General features: G+C 42.6%; 1 pseudogene; it reads right to left on the reverse strand.

Moving 5' to 3' along the window:
• Positions 1-297: 297 nt before the first annotated feature.
• LOC128626782 (10 kDa heat shock protein, mitochondrial-like) lies at positions 298-6240 on the reverse strand (annotated as a pseudogene).
• Between the last annotated feature and the right edge of the window lie 6864 nt (positions 6241-13104).

A 13104-nucleotide genomic window follows, 5' to 3' on the forward strand; every position in this document is an offset into this window, starting at 1 on the left:
TTCTAGCACAGTGGCCTTGCTGCCACGCCATGCTACTAAAGTCGCAATGCTGACGAAATAGTAGCACTCAACAGGGCAGATTTCTCTCAATCCCGACACCTGCACATTAGCTAGTTTCCTGCAATATTCAACCCACACTACTACTTGCCTAAAGTGCTCTATTCAAAACAAACTGGCGTACTGAAGGAGAGACTGCGTCATGAACTGTCCTGTCCCACCCCTGCTTCCTTGCGGTTTCCCTGCTGCTCTCTCTCCTGCTCCCTCCCTCCCGGACACCCCTAGGTGCTGAACCCCTGATCCAAGACCTTTACAGTTTACCTAGGAACAACCAGCAGAAGTGGCAGAGAGGTGGTCTGAGCCAATGGTTTTTCTTAGAAGTGTGACTAAAAATGAGGAAGAGAGGACGCTGGTCAGCTATAAAGGGCTGAAGCGAAAAAGTCACATGTGGGTAAGAAAGAGCCTGCAACATCCCATCCCAGCTCATGTGTGAGCCAGACTCATGAGAGAGCAGAACTCCCTGCAGAAGGAGCTCATGGAGATCTTGGAGCTGATGTGCAGAGGTGGGAAGGGCCTTGGAGACAACAGCTCGTAAGAAGGGCAGTGAAAGAAGTCAGCCCCGCCAGCGGCCTGCAAGCCCGCGGCTCTCTCCAGCAGTCCACTGGGGCTCCTCCAGACACTTGCCTCCTCGCTGGGATGTGGGACTCACCACAACCCAGTGAGTCAGGCTGGAGTGATTCTGAGAGAGAACTTTATACAAATCAGGGGAAGCTTTTGGCACGGGTACCTAGTTCAGGTACACAACGTCCTAAGTAAGAGAAATGATTCTGAACAGTTTTTCACACTGTATTAACAGCATTCTAAAAAACTAAAAATTCAGGTGGTTCTTTGTATACTGTTTTCTCTCTTTAGGCTTTACTTCTATTTCTACGTTAAGATTTCATCAGTCATCCCAGACGGCGAACACTCAAAAGTGTGACGGTGCACCACTGGAGAGGCTGTGTGGGGAAGCAGGTACTTTTTATTCACTGTTAGTGGGAATGCAAAAGTGTACAACTCCACAGAAAGGAATCTGGCAATATCGAACTAGATTACGAATGTATGTATCTCAGCAATCCCGTTCCTAGGACCTCACCCTGAAGGAATGACCCCAGCAACACCAAACACAATGTGCACGCAGGCTAGGGGTTCTAAGAAGATGGCAGAGTGGGAAGCCCTGGAGGAATCTGTTTCCCACCTAGACCCCCACTGTGCTGGCGGCCCTGTCTGATCAGAACCCCGGGAGCCACTGAGGGCTCACAACTGCCAGAGGAAGCCCTGATCGGTGTATTGTGGTTCATTTTAGCTCTCAGCATGGCAGGGTTGCCTTCCTCCTCCCCGGCCACGTGACAGGCAGCCGTGCACTTGTTCCTGGGGCAGCCCACACACAGCTTTCAGGAGCCAGCGTGCACAAAGACACCCTGTCCTCCAGATACTGGGAACCTGGGCCCTGAGGGCTGGTTGCTGCTTGTGATCCAGGGGGCACAGAGAGAAGGGCCGTCACTGTGGCTGGGCACTCTGCCACTGGTTTAAGTTCTCCCCACTCTGGCTGAACACAGTTCAGCCCCGACTTCCATCTACAACTTCTTGAGAGACTCCAAGTGAGAGAACTCCAAAACCCTTTCAATCGATTCCTGTCTACTCATAGAATCTTAAGAAGCTTATGGTTTAACTGAAACACACACAGTAATGTACTGTGGCACTCAGAAACAGCCCAAGTTCAGAAACATACAACAGATCTGGTGAATAAACCATTATTCAACTCTACAACGGAGTCTACACAGCTATAAAAAAAGAAACAAAGAAAGTCTCCATAAACGAACACTGAGTGGTCTCTAGGCTTCATTAAATGAAAAAAGCAGTATGAAGGAGAATGTGTATGTTACACCAGCTATTGTGCAAAAAGAAGAGTAAATAATACATGTGTACGTGTGTATCTGCAAAAAGAAAAATAGAACAAGGAAGGATAAACTTCCAAACTAAGGTTTACATGTTTCCTATGGGTGATGAGAATGTGGAAGAATGTATTCCTGAGCATACCTTTTAATAAAGTTTGACTTTTGAACAATGTTAATGATGTATGAATTCAAAGAATAAAAATAAGCAAGAATTAGGAGAATTAAAATTAAGTAAGCGAGCCCTAGGTGGTGTGGCTCTATGGATTGAGCACTGGCCTGTGAACCAAAGGTTTGCTGGTTCAATTCCCGGTGAGGGCACATGCCTGGTTTGCAGGCCAGCTGTCTAATTGGGGGGGTGGGAAAGGCAACAACACAATGATGTTTCTCTCTTTCTCCCTACTTTACTCTGTCTCTGAAAATGAATAAATAAAATCTTAAGGGGAAAAAAAACTAAGTAAGCAAAAACAAACAAACTTAACTATGTATCAAACAGCTACAAAAACACCTGTGAGCACTCAGACACAGATGAATCCACTACAAAGGCCTAGAAACACTAACACCTCAGCAGCAAAAATCAGACACAGCCCCCAGACCCTGGGTTTCTAAATATCATTCCCCCGTGAGAAGAAGCCAGGGCTCCTTGGAGAGGCGGCGGGTCCCGGGTCCTGGGCAGGGAAAATGCAGGGGAGCCGAGAGTATCCTGTTGTGTGGGACCAAGGAAGTGCTCCAATCCTGACCAGAACAGAAAAGGCACAGGGGCCATCTGAACATCAAAACCGGTGGTGAACGATGTGACAGACTACAGGACTTTGCATTTAGGAAGAATGCAAAAGTATAAAATAATGAATATATGTACTCAAAGAATCGAGCCAAAACTACTTAACTAGCAAAGAATAAAATGGTACTTTTAAAATGGAGAAACTGGCTGGTACCACCTAAACAAATGTTCACACTCAGTATCAGCAACACAAGGACAAGCTGACCCTTGTCCCGCCAATGTAATTCACTGAGGACGTGACACTGAGGATGTGTATACTTCTGCACAATGTATTTTGAACCTAATTATGAGGAAATTTAACTGCTTCCAACATAGAAGATGGACACCAAAACAAATTCCTAGAAAAGGAGGCACTATGATGTAACAGTGCAGGAAACAGAGAACTTCGGCACTGCCAGCCCTCAAAAACCTTATAATTAATTATAGAATTTCTATATTTTTCTATCTAGTTGCTTTTGTTTCTACTTATTCGTTTTGGTGTTCATCTGGTAAGCTGAAGGGCTCTTCCAAATTTCCTCACTGGTCCCAACAATTCAAAATGATATACTGCCTCTGTAAAACAAGAACAGGGAGCTACACACTAAGAATAGAGAAGCAAACAAAAGCTCTTGATAATTAAACTTTTGATAGAAATTAAGAATTCAAATAGAGTATTAACTTGAGGTAACAATGATACTATAGGAAAATAATAATTAACATTTACTGTGTAATAGAAAATTAAGCACATCGGACGCATTAACTCATCTATCCCCACATCCTCGGAGTTAAGTACTGATATGAAGCCTACTTTAAAGATGGAAAACACAAAGGATACGTAATCCACATAAAGTCACGCAGCTGGAGATCCGGCAGCAGTCAGAAGGCAAACAGACCTTCTGGCTCCAGAGCCAAAGTCCTCTCCACATCTTTTTAATCTCCCAGGAAGTAGAACCAAAAGTCAAATAGGAGAGTAAATAATGAAATGAGAAGATTAACCCAGATGATTTAACATTCAGCCAACTGGAAACAGACTTAAAAGGAAGAAACTATCAAAGACATACATAATTTCCCAAACTGAAATTCATGATGAGTTTGTGGACAAAAAAAGGTTCTGTAATAGAATGACATATCCTGTGATGAACAGTGACCTCACAGGGTGATCCGATCTTAAATTCCTAACTGGGCAGGGCTTGGGGACAGTCATGACCCGGGCCTGTAACTTGTTTATTAAAAGGTTTATTTTCGCCTTCAGCCAGCTCTGTTCATCCTCCTGTGTGTCTAGCTTCACATGCCTTTGCAGTGCCAGACTAATCCTCTTTTTCAGGCCCCAAAGAGAGAGCACACAGTCTTAACTATCCTGCAACCCAACCGCCTCCTTGCCTTCTCCCACCTTCCTGCAATCTTCCCCATTTTCCCTCCTTAATTACAAATGTATAAAAGAAACTGCCAAATGGTTACACTCCAGATCGTGAGATCTTGCTTCCTGGCAATACCATCGATTTGGCTCATGTACATTTATACAGATTTGGACATGTTTTACATTGACAATATATAATCTGACAGAATGTAGTGATACAATAAATGAAAACAGATAGCCATACCAAGGTACATTACTATGAAATAACAAAGCATTAGAGATTAAAAAAAAACCCAAACCAACCAAAAAACCAAAAACAAGGTCTAGCGTTTTCAGAAAGAAACAAGACTGATGTTAAGTATCTAGAACAGCACCAGCTGGTGTGGCTAAGTTGGTTGGGCATCTTCGCAGACTAAAAGGTCCCTGGTTTGATTCCGGGCTGGGGCACACGCTTGGACTGCGGTTCATCCTGGCTGGGACGCCAATGAGAGGCAACCAGTCAAAGTTTCTCTCTAACATCGATGTTCCTCTCCCTCCCTTTCCCTTTCTCTAAAATACATAAATCAAAAATTAAAAAAATAATTTTAAAACATATCGAGAACTGTTTCCCCAGACTTTTTAATTTTTTGTCGCTCATGATATTAATATTTTTGGAGATTCTAGTTCAACTGTCTTTCAGAATCAGAACCGCACCAGTATTCTCAATAGCAACACTCGAAAGGAGGTAAAACAGTAACTTCAAAACTATTAAAGTCTTTCATTTGGATGGACTATATACTCAAACTACTACACATTCACACTTGATTAGTACACATTTTTTAGTTCAGATATCATTAGTTTATTACAAAAGAAACACAGACATTATTCAGATGATGCAAGACTTCAGAACTTCCAGGGAACAGGCAGCTTCAAGGGACGCCATTTCAACAGTGATTTACTTCCGTCTACAAACGTGCCAAGAACGGCTGCATCTCTAAATAAGAAAGAATCCTTGTCATCTAAAATGGCTTTGCTGTCTCCATATTCTGGAGGACCTGTAACTGGTTCAATCTGTCTACCCCCTCCTTTGAAGCCCGATCCAGCAGCTCCTACTGTGACCTGCAACCCTTGTCCTCGAGGTTTTTCTGGAAGCACAACGCCTCCTGAGTCACAGTTTCCGCAGCACTCCTTCCAACTAATGCTTGGTCAAAAGGGGGAAGAAACTTTCTGAACACCTGTCGTGCTGGGACTCCAGCTGCTGTCATGCCGCAGCCACAAGGAGAGCTGGGTACACTCTTGAGAAACCTCTAGAGCATGTACCCCACTGGAGCAAGAGAGCAAGCAGAGAAGAGAAAAACAAAGAGAAAGACACCAGGGTCAAGGAAACAAGATCTCTACTAGGTAAAGGGATGTCCTCAGAAGAGGAGAGTAGAGGGTTCATTCAAGAAGAGAGAGAGCGAGAAGGTGGGGAAGGTAGAGGACATGAGAACAGAGAAAATGTTTATTATAAGACTAAAAATACTTTATCTTTTCAAAACATATGCATACAGCCCTGGCTGGTGTAGCTCAGTAGATTGAGCGCGGGCCTTGGAACCAGACGATCGCAGTTTGATTCCTAGTCAGGGCCCATGCCTGGGTTGCAGGCCAGTTCCCAGCGGGGGAAACATGAGAGGCCACCATACATTGACATTTCTCTCCCTCTCTCCTTCCCCTCTTAAAAAAATGAATAAAATCTTTTAAAAAACACAAAACATATGCATATATTGCCTTGATTTAGGTTTGAAAACTCTTCTAAAGCAAAGGACCCATCTGTCTAGTGAAAAGAAGTCTGCGAGAACACATCCCAGCTGAAGCTGCTGGCTGCTGGCTGCTGGCTTCCCCGGGCGCCCTGCCCTTCCCCCACCCGATTCTCCTCTTGCAGCATCCCAGCTAGGATGGGCTCCGCTCTTCCAGGAACAGTAAGAACGAGTGCGAACGGGCCCCAAGCACTGGGTCTACTATATAAGGAAGACAAAAGCAATACAAAGGCAGATGAGTTAAGCAATTTTAAAAATTAACTCAGAAACAGAGCTGGCACAGTTCAACAAGTAAATTGAACATAACGATAAATTTATTGCAACAGAAATAAAATTTCTATAACAGAATTTGTTGCAGAAATAAAAAACACAGAAGACTCAGAAATAGACAACGCTAGTGACAACATCACTGACATAAAAAGCACACACAGGAAAAACAAAGATGATGCTGATTTGAAAAAGATGAAATTCATAGAAAATAAAAGGCTGTTTCCCTCAAAAAAAAAAAAAGGAATCAATAGAACAGAAAGAAATGATCAAAAATAGCAAAAAATTCTAGTAAATGTCTAGACAGAAAATGTGTGTGCGGGTGAGGGGTGAGGGTGGCAGAAATCCTACTGGATGGACTCAGGATCATCTACAGAATATTAAATTTATTACTCAGGACATGTTTTTGGTATGTGTGGTAGAGGGGTTGTCTTCAGAACTCTTAGAAGGGGAAAAAAAGAGTGGACTCAAAAATATATATTTTCAAATGTTCAGTCTCAAGATCCAAGCAAATGACTACTCAGAATAAAGACTTTTGGAGTGGACACACACACACTGGCAGCACATTATGCACGGTATTATCTAACTAAAGAAATGTGTACACAGCTGTAGAAAGTACTGCTCCAGTACAGTATATTAACATATAACGCCAACAATGTGAAAATGGTAGAAGTAGTAAGAGTAGCAGGATCATGTTTGTGTGTAAAAAGGGAGACTGCGAGGAAGAGAATGAGGGGCAGAACTGAGGCCGTCACCCTGACCTTTAAAAGCAGAGGTCTCAAACACTCACATTATTACCCCCCCAAAGAACCCTGAAATGGTCGTCAAACCCTACTCAGGCGTCACCCTTCTTGAGGAACCCTTCTCTAAACGCCCACCTCAAAGCTGAGTCAATCATTCTCCTCCCATTTGTATTTCTTCTGCTCGCTGGTGTAGCACCGGGCGCGGTCATTACTTATTTACGCATCTACCTTCTTTAGTAGCTTTCATGGTCTAGTGAAAACAGACTCTGAAGTCTGAAAGACCTGGGTCCAAATTCACACCTACTCACACACACAGGTGTCCCTGGGGAAAGCACGATCTCTTCCCTGTAAAAGGTTGGTGAGGTCGCTTACGTGCTGGTAACCTGGGGAGGATTAGAGACTACACTAAGGAATCTACACATCTACTGTCTGTGCCTACAACAAAGTGTTCCGTGCACAGTAGCTATGATGTATAGAAAATGTCCCTTTATCAATTTCCAGACAATTCAATTATTCTTTGTAAGTCCTTAAAATAGTACAGTTCTAAAAGATTCTTTAATGATAAAATCCAGACCATTTAGACTAAAGGAAAACTTCCTATAACAATTCAATGAGATGTGCCTGCTGTATCAAAGTTATTTTATATGGTGAAAATAAATACCATCAGCACCAGCATATGTGAATACCTTGCCCTTTTCCACTGTGATGACTACGGCAAAAAAATGTTTATATCTCCAGTGACCCAACCCTACTTTTACTATGTTTGTATGTTGCTTCCTTCTATCACAACTGAGTCTGGTAAATACAGCCGCTGGCAGGGAAAACTAGGATGAGCGTCTGTTTCGTATTTTTGAAGGTGGAAACACTGCTCTTACCATCAGTCAGAATTCAGTGGGCAAAACAGAAGATGCGAGTTACCAGGCCCTGTGAGAGTTTCCATACCACATCTTCACTCCACAGCTGTCAACCCACGGCCTACGCATGCTTGCTTGCTTGGTGGCTGTTAACAAAATACAGACCCCAGAAGGGTCACACTGGGAAGTCGCCCTCACACCTGCTCTCAGAGCCCACAGAGAAAGAACAGAAGGACCACCGGTGCTGCCTGCTGGGGAGACGGCTCAGGACTCGAATGCCAGACTTTATTTAGGGGACTCTTCCTCTTCAACCCACATAACACTCCAAATATTCTGCCCCTCTCTCAGATGTCAGCCTGCTGGTACCCCACTGGTTACAAATGTCCTCAACCCAAAGCTGGCGCTCCAAGTTTCCCCCAAATCACAGCTGTTTCTCTACACTTTCCGGTAAACCAAGCTCTGTTCCTTCTGATCCCAATTAGGTAATTTAATCGACTAACATACAAAATTTCTAGAAGGAGATGACCAAGAGGCTTACAACCCCCTTAGGCATATGTGCGCTGAATACGACAAAGAAACGAATCAATCACAGAAGGATGAGTCCAGGAGGTTCTTACAGCAGGTGGCCTCCACCTGCTACCCTACACTCAGCCCCCAGGTGATACAAAGAAGCAGCGGTCATTTCCTAGCTTCAATAGTGGAAATGAAACAGAGTCTACAGACTTTCCTGGTTTAACCTTCTCACTTACACAGAACAGCAGTCTAAGTGCAAAGAAATCAAAAGTGACAGAACTCAGCTCTCCTGACTCCTAAGCCATCAAGCTTTCTACCCCAGCATCCTGGCTCTAGAGCACCTGCCACTCTACTGCACATGCAACCTTCACTTTCCTGAAACTGAGCTTTTCAAGGGATCTCCAACTTTTACCCCAAAGCATATTTGGTGTAGAAAATTTAACCTTTTCTCCAATAAAACATAACCATTCACACCTCTATGCCTTTGATCTTACATTGCTTCTCCCTTAATTTATTAAAAACTTACTCCCAGCCCTTCAAACCCAGATCAAATCTGACCATCTCAAGGAAACCTTGTAAGAGAACTCAAACAAATATCGTATGGTTTCGGTTATATGTAGAATCTAATGAATAAAATAAACAAACAAAATAGAAACAGACTCACAGATTCAGAAAACAGACTGACAGCTGTTAGAGGGGAGTGGGGTTAAGAGGGTGGGTGAAAAAGAACTGGACACTTGAAACCTGTAATTTTATTAACCAATGTAACCCCAATAAATTCAACAAAATTTATATAAATTAATTCAACTTAAAAAAGGAACTCAGACCCATGTACTTCCCTGCCTGACTATATTCCTCTCATTGATAGCACTGGTTAATACACACTAACATGTCTTCTGTGCAGATTTCATCTCCCATATTTGATGATATCTGCAAAGCAGAAACCTGATAGTCTTCTAAGTCTAAGTACTCAAGTCAATCACCTTGCCCTATCATCCAGCAAGACTCAATAAATGATCTAAACACACATGTGAGTGAACTGCGCCAACGGCCTGAGTTCTACAGAGGCAAGAGGGGCACACCCAAGGTCCAATTAGGGAATTCTAATTACTGTTAATTCTAACTGCAATGAAGAATTCTAAGCACTGCATGAAAGAATAACCTGCATTTAAAATAATTAAGTTTAAAGGTAAGGTTTTTGTAAACATGTCAAAAGAAAGGTAAACAGACCAACTCCCCGTAAGCAAAGTTTTACAGTGTATAATATGCAACAGAGCAGGGGTCTGAAGTGCAAGCTGAGGACAGCCACAATCCCCCTACTAGGAGGACCTGTTCAGAGTTTGACAAACGCAGGATTATCTGTTACAAAAAAATGCTCTCAGGAAATGCAAGCCATTTACCTACATAACCACTAGCAAGATCAGCAGCAGATGACCTGTCTTCGCACTGCCATGGTTTTCTAATAGGTAAAACTCTTGCTATGAAGGAGAGGATGCTCAAGAAGCCAAAGGGACACATTTAAGTAAAACCAATACTGTTTAGTAAGTGACAGCTACTTAATACAAAGGGACAAAAGTATCTCTAACAAGATAAAAATGACAACAAAGTACAGAACACATTTGCACCTTGCTCAACAAACATTTACCACATTAGATTCTACACGTCATCAAAAGCAGTCCTTGATGAGGCCACAAATCATCAGTACACATCAGTTTGCATAATAAACTCTCCTGAAAAGCTCAGTTTATGTCGCGATCATATTTTAAGTCCACTAGGCAAAGTCACTGTTTTCTACTATCTACTCATTTGTGACATTTCTGTCACTTCATTTTTCATACATTATCTAATCTTACTTTTTTGTAGTCCCAAAGCAAAATATGTCTATTATGAGACACACAAGAACTCAAATATTAAATATTAACATTTAAATATTAAATATCAGCATACAAAAACAATTCAGAAAATGTCATACAAGGATTTTTAAAATATGCCCTGAAGGTTTCTTTGTGGATCAGAGAAAGGTGTGTGGTGGGGTCATTTCTTTTCCCTCTCTTGGTTCCTAATTAAAAAAAAATAATCAGGGCATCACATTTCTACATGTAGACCCAACAGCGCCCTCAGCGTTGTTTACAAAGAGCTGCTTCTCGGTGCTCCCTGCGGGCAACTCAGCCCAAGTTCCCAAGTTGACGGGAGTGTGGATGGGAGGGACCGCAGGGAGAGTCCGCTCCCGCTCCACTCAGATCCCCTCTTACAGATCGATCCCCTCCTACAGATCCGGAACGCTCAGCGCAGTGCAGTTTCCTCCGCGGCCAGGGCTAGGGCTCTGTGCATTACACTCTGTACCCCACTCATCTACCACATCACTCATTTGTAACCAATTAAACTAACAATTATAATATCTCAGGCATAAAAATGTTCTAACCGTGCACAACCATTATGGGGGATCTATTCTGAGCCTGTTTTCAAGGAGAGAGAATGTCCCTGGGCCTAGTGGCAAAATTCTACAAAATGAAAGGGTGCAATTAAGAACATCCACTAGGAACTACAAGCAAATCAAAATCCATATGGTTATTAAATCCTGGACATCTTAACAAATGTAATTCCAATATATGGGAAACTACCCAGAAACCCAGAGACATTAAGTATTGGAGAATCAATCATTTCTCTCAGCCCAACTGAAAAAAATTTTCAGCCATTTTTTTAGTCATGAAATGCAATAGTAACATGCATAAATGTTTACTCCTTTAAAAACAACACTACCACAATGCCCGTTTGGGGCTTTTGTTTCCTACTTATTATTTCCATTATTTTATTATTCCTTTTACTGTCTTCTAGCCTATCGATCAACTTTCTGCCAATGTTTTCCCCACCCCACTGCCCCCCGCCTGCCCCACATACACACCAAATACCCCACATTAACGTTACTTCTTGTCCTATATTTTGGCTTTATTTTTTTTGCCTAGATTATTTTAAATACACATAACCTACAAATATGATAGGTTAAAGTAGCTGTGAAAGAGCTCAGTGGTGGGCCATCCAGACAGCTACATTGAAACACTGGATACTAGGTAACTCACAATTTTTCCTCAGTTCTGGTGGTCAGTGTTCCAGCACAGTCAAGCAAGGGCCCTCCTCCTGGTGCGAGGGGCCAGGAGCATGCGGAGCTTTTTTCATAAGAGCACCAATCCCACCCTCCAGGGCCCCGCACTTGTGACCCACTCACCTCCCAGAGGCCCCATTTCCTAATAACACGGGGCACTGGGTTTTCAGCATGGATTTAGGGGTCACACACATTCACACCACGGCACGTTTGGAACTGAGCATGAGCTTCAACAGTCAAATTGTTTATTTTCATAAATAGGACAAAAACAGCTTCTGCTCTGAAATTTTCTCAGCTGGGGGAAGTGGGGAGGTAAAGGACAGGGGAGAAACACATTTCTGACCCACAGCTTTCCACCCGAGACCCCGCACAGCTGTATAAGGCCCACTAGCTGCCTTAGCCCTAAGTTAACACAGAAGTCAAATGAAGAGCAAACAAATTTTAACTATAAATTTTGGAATAATTACTACAATGAACTCCACAACTACGGTTAGTAACTACACCCATTGGCTTAAAGCAAAACTCTGGAAAATCAGTATAGGCCACAGCTAAAATTCTCAGTAAGCTCAAGGTCTCCAAATGCTCTGCTTCTAAACATTTATGTTTCCAAGTCCCTTCAGTTGCAGGAAACACACGACTGAAGTCTGATGATTAGCTCGAGAAACAGAGTATAACCTTAGGCAGAGCCTACACAGCTCCTAACTGTGGCTTGTTTCCTTTCAGGTTCTCTCTGTAAGAGGTACGTGCTGTTCCTATCGTATTTGTATTTGTTGTCTTACCATGCTTTATCTATTCCAAAAACTATTTTTAAACAATTTTGTTATCCTCACCTGAGCATATGCTCATTGACTTGAGAGAAGAGAAACGTCGGTGTGAGGGAACCAGCAGCTGAGGGCCTGCCAAACACGCCCTCATGGGGGAGGGGACCTGCAACCTCGGGGCGTGCCCCGCCCAGGGCCAAACACTATTTACCAAAGTTCAGTGAATTTTACTAAAGCTCGCAGTCTCTTTAAAATGTAAGTAGAAACAAAATTACTGCTTTTGATATGTAGTTACCAGACTTCATTAAACTTAAAATGTATTCAAGAAATACAAGCAGTTAACAGTCATAATGAAACCATTGTCAAGAGTCTTCAGAACTTTCAAGTATAAATACCAACTATATCACTGAACTCAAAAACATGTTTTTAAAATGTATCTTCTTCATGTTTCATATCAAGATTATTTATCTACTTCACAGCACTATGCCAAAGCACAGTAGATAACTAAAAAAATATGAATTGAATGAACTATGTCCTCCCTCTAACCAACCCCTTCCCTCCCCCCAGTGTGAAAATCAGGTGCTCAGTCCTCCCTCCTCAACTCTCTCTGGTGCTCAGGTGAAGGCAGGCTACAGGGCTTGTGCAGAGCCTCAGGGCATTTCCTTCCGCTCCTTCTTCCCCCTCCTCCCCCTCCTCGGCCTCTGGCCTCCCTCCCACTCTCTCTTGCTCATGCACAGGAGATTTTACTATGCTGTTAACTATCAAAATTAAATCTAAATCGAAGACAAGAAAACATGTAAAACCATTTCCCAGCGAGCAGGAAAAGATGGGGTGGAGACCACAGGGTTGAAGAGACAGAAATTCTAATCTGTTACTTTCTTCAAGTAAATTTGGACTAGTTACTTCTATTGTTGTTTCAGGTAAAACATACCTTTAAATGATTAATGTTCCACTCAGCCACAGAACTATGAGGGAGAAGCCAACATAATGAGGCATATCTCCTTCTGAAAATCACTGTATAAATTCTCCATAATAGACCATAA

The sequence above is a fragment of the Artibeus jamaicensis genome, unplaced genomic scaffold (assembly GCF_021234435.1).
Source record: "Artibeus jamaicensis isolate MK-2021 breed Jamaican fruit bat unplaced genomic scaffold, CSHL_Jam_final contig_1016, whole genome shotgun sequence".
Lineage (NCBI taxonomy): Eukaryota > Metazoa > Chordata > Mammalia > Chiroptera > Phyllostomidae > Artibeus > Artibeus jamaicensis.